We start from the raw sequence: 6,000 nt of genomic DNA, 5'->3' as shown, positions 1-6,000 counted from the left end.
TAACCACTAATCGATAACCTATCTATTGCTGCCACTATTGCTCCTAACAACATATGTGCCATTAAAATAAAGGGATCAGATTTAAAAACTATAATCCCAAAAGCATAAAGTGGCAAATATATTATCGAGCACAAGTTTGTTAATGGTCTTAAGATTTCGATCGTAAGGTAACCGAACTGTGTAATATGAAATTAAACTTGTTTATATCTCTATCCTTCTATTCTAATTCACTACCCTAATCTTAAATCGTATCTGAGTGTATTATACCTGCGATTTAAAGCACTGCTCTACAAGAAGAGGTCCTCGGGACCCTTTTAACCTGTTCCCCTGTTTTTTGCCCGTTCCCACCATTCTATTACTGAGCCACTTGCGATCCATCTCCCGCCACTCCTGTTTCGTCCTTTTGCGTTTAATCAAACACACTTCCGTTGCAAACGGCTTGAGCTGCTTCAATCAAACAACAACCACAAAAATTTCAAGTGCGGCTGGCTGAAGGATTGCTGGAATGACTGCCCCAGTTGGTTCTCCATGTCCTTAGTCCTGAGACAAAACTCGTCAGCGAAGAAAATACCACAACGTTGTTGTTGATCACGAGGACGACGACGACGAATGATGATGATGAACCCTTTGCCTGGCTCTCGAGTGCACACGGGTGTAGCACTCATAATAAGGACTAGCTTCTATTACCCATCATTGTTTCTCCACGAGGGAAATGTGGGTGAATGATTCCGCTCTCGCCACACTTGAATCAAAAACCCATATACAGTCCAGAAATTCAACAAAATGGCAATGGCTGTATAACCAAATGCAAATTTGTTTAATTTTTAAAAATTTATGAAATTCTTTAAAAACAACAGATTAGTTTTTAAAAATATATTTTAACTACTTTGTAATTCATTTGAGCTTTTGTTCGTTCTGTTTTTCCGAGTGCATTGATGGTTTAACTCGCATTTAGGCATGGATTGCCAGCCTTTTGCCAGCCAGTCCACTTGAACATCACGTGGAAATATTTCGCAAATTACGAGCCTAATTAAAAGGCCAGCCGTCTGAAACGGGTTAAAGCCAAAAAATCTCGAAACCAGCGAGCCAGCGGGCAACTCATTGAATCAAGTCGAGTGTCTGGCCACGCTGACCAGACGACCGGGCAGACGCGATACCCCAGCTCCACTACACTTGTTGGCCCTTTGCATGCACCCCAGTCCAGTGCCAGCAGCACCCACCACCCACCGTGGAAACATCAGCACCACCAAAGCCACCGAAGCCACCACCCACTCTACAAGCCGCTCGTGCGCCACTCAATTATTGGAGCCCTGATTTATTGCAGCGGACACCCCTGCTCCTTGGACCTGTAAAAGACGAGTTATTGGCGCTCCCCTTATTTTTCCGTGATGAATCCCATTCGAGTGGGTAGGTGTAGTGGGTCGAGGCGATGATGGCGGCTGTTCATTTGCATTTCGAGGGGACTGGGCGGGTTTATTGGTGGTTGACCGCCGGCCAAAGGATGATAGCAATTTCAAGTGCAATCCTTTATTCAGCAGGGAGTGTGTATCGATGTTGCGACCATAAATTCCTTTTTCCATCTTTTTGCATAAAAGTTTCAGTGAGCAAGTTTCAAGTTAAAGTTCAACCGATTTGGGTGTTATTGAAATCGGTGTTCAGAACTGAAAGAGTCGAACCAGTAGGTGGTTATTTTGAAAAGGGTTATTTATGTGCAAATCTGCAAGTTCAATAAACAAACATGATGATTGTGAAACAAAGCTCTTGATATTTTGTATTCTTAGATAACTTTTAAAACAGACTCTTGAATCTATTGAAGTGTTGACATAAGTTAAGTATATCAAAGCTCATATAAGTCCAAAAATGATTTAATAGTATGCATGAAGTCACGTCCGTTTTCCCTTCGAATATTGCCTAACAAACCTTGGATTTTAACCCAGTTTCCCATTCAAGCACTATGCCTACAGCTAAATTGGAAATTCCATTAAGTCACCAGATTTGCGAGTAACTCTTTCTCCCCCATCGGAAAGGCTTTCCTTCCTTTAATCTACAAGTTAATTTCTTACCAAAATAAGCAAGTGCTGCCATAATTGAATTTCGTGAGCAACATGTGCCGCCTTTGAGCAGACCCTGGTCCGAGTACGGTACCGGATCTGAATCTGAATCTGAGTCGCAAACGCAGTGCCAAATCCGAGTTCCAATTCCAATTCCCCCGAAATGAGGCCCAAAATACCACTTTATATAATACTGTTGACATATGTTAATCAGGCGTACGAACACGCGCCGCAAGGAGAGAGACAGAAGGATGGGGGGATAAAGCCGAGGACCCGGACCAAATCGAGCCGTGTGGAACGAGGATGATGTTCCTGCTGATGATGATGATGGTGATGATGTTTCTGCTGTAATTCCTGGCGAGGGGGTGATGGTAATGAGGTTGCTGCGGGGCGGGTCAAAGGCATTAATTCGAATTCAATCTGCAAGGCGCAGCTCAGCGACAAAGTAAAAAGCCTATTTGAGGCACACACACCCACACACACAGCGAGCCAGTGAGATGGAGAACGAAGGACGAAGGACGAGAGGGCAGCCACGGAAACAATCTGATTGGAATAAAAGCTGCAGAGTGGCGGGGGGACGACAGGACTTTTGAAACAAGGGTTGTCCTCCAATTCGACGTCTGTTGGCAGTTTGGGAGATAATTTAATTTCGGATTCGCATGAACGATGAGATAAAGCCCACGGCCGAGTTACGAAACGTGAGGGTGAATCGAGTCGGACGGCTAGCATATTGATGCAATCAACTAATCTTCGCGCTTCCGTAGCGCTGACCCACTCCCCCCTATTTCAGAGCCCGTGTCCTTGGAAACCATCCCAGCGATAGACCACAGTTGATAAGAAGAACGTCCATATGCAATACCATCCCCGTGCGATTGATTTAACATATTTCAATCGGATGTGCTAGTGATGCGTGATTCGAATGGCGATCGGATCCTGCAAAAATTCGAATGTCCTGCAAAAAGGAGCTAGTCTAATCGACCTATTGTGGTCGCAAAAATGGACTGAAATTAAACTAATCCTTGTTCCAAAACAGAAAATACGATTCAGCAAATACTACTTATCAAATGCCTGACGTCAATATTCAGGCATTATTTCGAAATCCTTTTTTCCAGTAAACATGATCAATAACTATCGCATGTTTTTGTATATGCTGACATCACTAAGTCAACTGACCCATTTGATGTCACGCAATTAGGATGGAGCGATCCGCTTTGATTTTGATCTATTTTGTGCATTGGGCCGAGTAAAAAGGTAGAAATTCAAACAGTTTGTGAAGAGCTAGCATCCATTTGGTAATTTGCCAAGACAAAGGCGGCCGAAACATAAGTTTTTCACTTTGTATATTTGGGTGCGAGGGTCCACTTGTAATTTGTCTACCAGACGCTGCCTCATTTCTGTACTATTTCACATTATATTTTCGCTTATTTTTTTTGTTGTTTGCAATTAAACGCAATTGCGTTGGCCAGTAACGACCCACTCCCCCACAACCCGCCATTTTCCGTGGGTTTTCCCTGGGTTTTCCTAGCGACGCGACGTCGCCATCGCCATCGTCGCCTGTCGCGCTTTTAAAACTGTTTCCTGTGCGCTAAATGGCGTTTTTGTGTTGGATCCCATCTACTTCTTCTTCTTTTGCTGCTTCTTCTTGTTTTTGTTTTCCATCAGCAATGGAAGGGGGCGGTGTGAATTGGGGGAGGGGCATCCATTGCAGGCGACGATAGTTTATGTCCCTATATACCCAGCAAAAATGGCGACATTAAATGAGCAAAAACTTTTTTATATCATTTCTTTGCACTCCACGGAGTTCTGGATGGCGTACACTGGGAAATTTTCTTTGGTACTAACATTTACTTTTTACTATCTATTTATAATATTATACAAAAGTAATAAATATACCAAATTAAACAATTTTTTAAATATTTTTTATAAATTTGAAATTCTTAGAAAACAAAAGTCTATTATTTTTAAGAGCGTAAGTGACTAACAATTAATTTGCATAGTTTGTATTGAAATTTCCGAATTTCCAATTTAAAAAAATTTATAGGTCTAATTTAAACAACAAAATTTTTAAAACACTATTTAATATGTATTTTCATTAAATTTAACATTCTCTAGGTGCAATTATTTTGCGTGTGCACTTCTGGGTGCATTTCTTAAACAATTAAAACTTTGCTCGTCTACCTACAAAGTTGCCAATTTGGATAACCTCTAAACCAGAACCGATGACAGAGGGCCAAAGGGGGCGGAATGGAGGTGGGCATGGAGAATGAAAAGCGGCAAGAAAAACCGAGCGAATGAACGAACGGGCGACAATGAAAATGAAAAACTTTAGCGCAGAGCAGTCAAAACCAATTTGGAGAATTTAATTAAAATTGCAAAACTTTGGCAACTGATTAAATTTTCGCAACAAGAGGCAGCTGCAGAGAAGTGGGGCCAGGTAAAAAGCTTAAAACAACCAACAAGAAAACGGGGGAGTCCACAGCGACAAGTTTAAATTTTTAAACATATCAGAGGGAAACGTTGAAAAAATCTACATTCGCTTTCGTTTGCAGTGAAAATGTTTCAGGAACAGAATAACGCAGAATATACACATATATATACGTGCATGTTTGTGTACATATAAAATATGGCAGTCGGAGCAGGACGAGTTCTGAAAGCAGCCCAAAAACAGAAGGACACCAGACTCACTGCCGGGTTGTGGATGTATGTAGCTGCTCTGGCGATGGCAGCCATCATCGTCATCGCCATCGCCATCATCATCATCAACTGCAGAAGGAGCAGGAGCAGGAGCTGAGGGACCAGGACCAGCGAACGACAGACGACGACTGGCAGCAAAGTTTCCCCAATTTAATTTCATCATACTCCCGGGTGTGCGTTGAACTAACGAATGGAACGAAGGCCCCGAGATCGCTGGAACTGTGGGGCGAGGGCAGACATCCATCGCCCAGCAATCACGTAGACGACCCCCATCTGCATCCCCCCACTCAACCCCGAAAAACCTGCGCCCTAAAAAGTACTCTTCTGGGGGTGGCTATCCAATCGCCATGCTGGCCATGGGTTCCATGGTTTGGGGACCGAGAATTGAGGACTGGCAGGACTCTGTTATTTTAATGAAAATTGGAAAGTGCTCCTCGCTCCGCTTGGCCCCAGTTCCTGCTCCAATTTCGCTCCTCTGACCGGCGCATTAATTTCAAGATGTCTTCGTGGGCACTTTATGAATATTTGGCGTTCCTTTGATTTTCTGTTTTCGTTTCGAATTAGGTTTAAAGCCGTCTTCAACGGAAACAGATTTTGGTGGAGGGCTCCTTCAATGTTTTATGAACCTCTTATTAAAATTGGTATTTCAGTCACGCGAATTGAAGACATGGAAATGGACATTCTTAAAAACTCTCGAAGAGGTTGCTTTTTATTATAAAACACTTTTGAATTTAGCAACTGATTAAATCTAATTCTTCAAAATGTAAGAAGGTTTTATTACAGATTACTACAGATTAATCTCTCTGCCTGGATTTTATAGAGGCATACGTACCTTTAAAATTTATTCAAATATTCTTCTTTTCAAAGTCCGTATTTCACTGTCAGTCGCAGAGCGCGAATATGAGAACTCCCACCTCTAAGAGGTCCTGGTCTCAGGCCAAGCTAATTAGCACCCATAAAACGCACATAAATATGCGCAGCCCAATAAATTATAAATTATGACTTTGGCACCACCACCAGAGCCTTAGATCGTTGGCCAAACCGCAGACAGACAGGCAACAGTTTCATAAAATTTCCACTCGACTGCGCAGAATCTCTGCACAAGGATATAGGGGAATGAGAGCCCAAATCAGACTTGAGGCGGATGCACGAAACAGTGCGATGACTTCCGGTATTAACTAATTTTTTGCGCCCTTTTCCCCCAGGCGCATCTTTAAAGCCGCTTTCCCAAGGTTGTGCGAAAAAATAAAGAAGG

The sequence above is a fragment of the Drosophila simulans genome, chromosome 2L (assembly GCF_016746395.2).
Source record: "Drosophila simulans strain w501 chromosome 2L, Prin_Dsim_3.1, whole genome shotgun sequence".
NCBI lineage: Eukaryota > Metazoa > Arthropoda > Insecta > Diptera > Drosophilidae > Drosophila > Drosophila simulans.
This window is presented reverse-complemented; position numbering follows the sequence as displayed.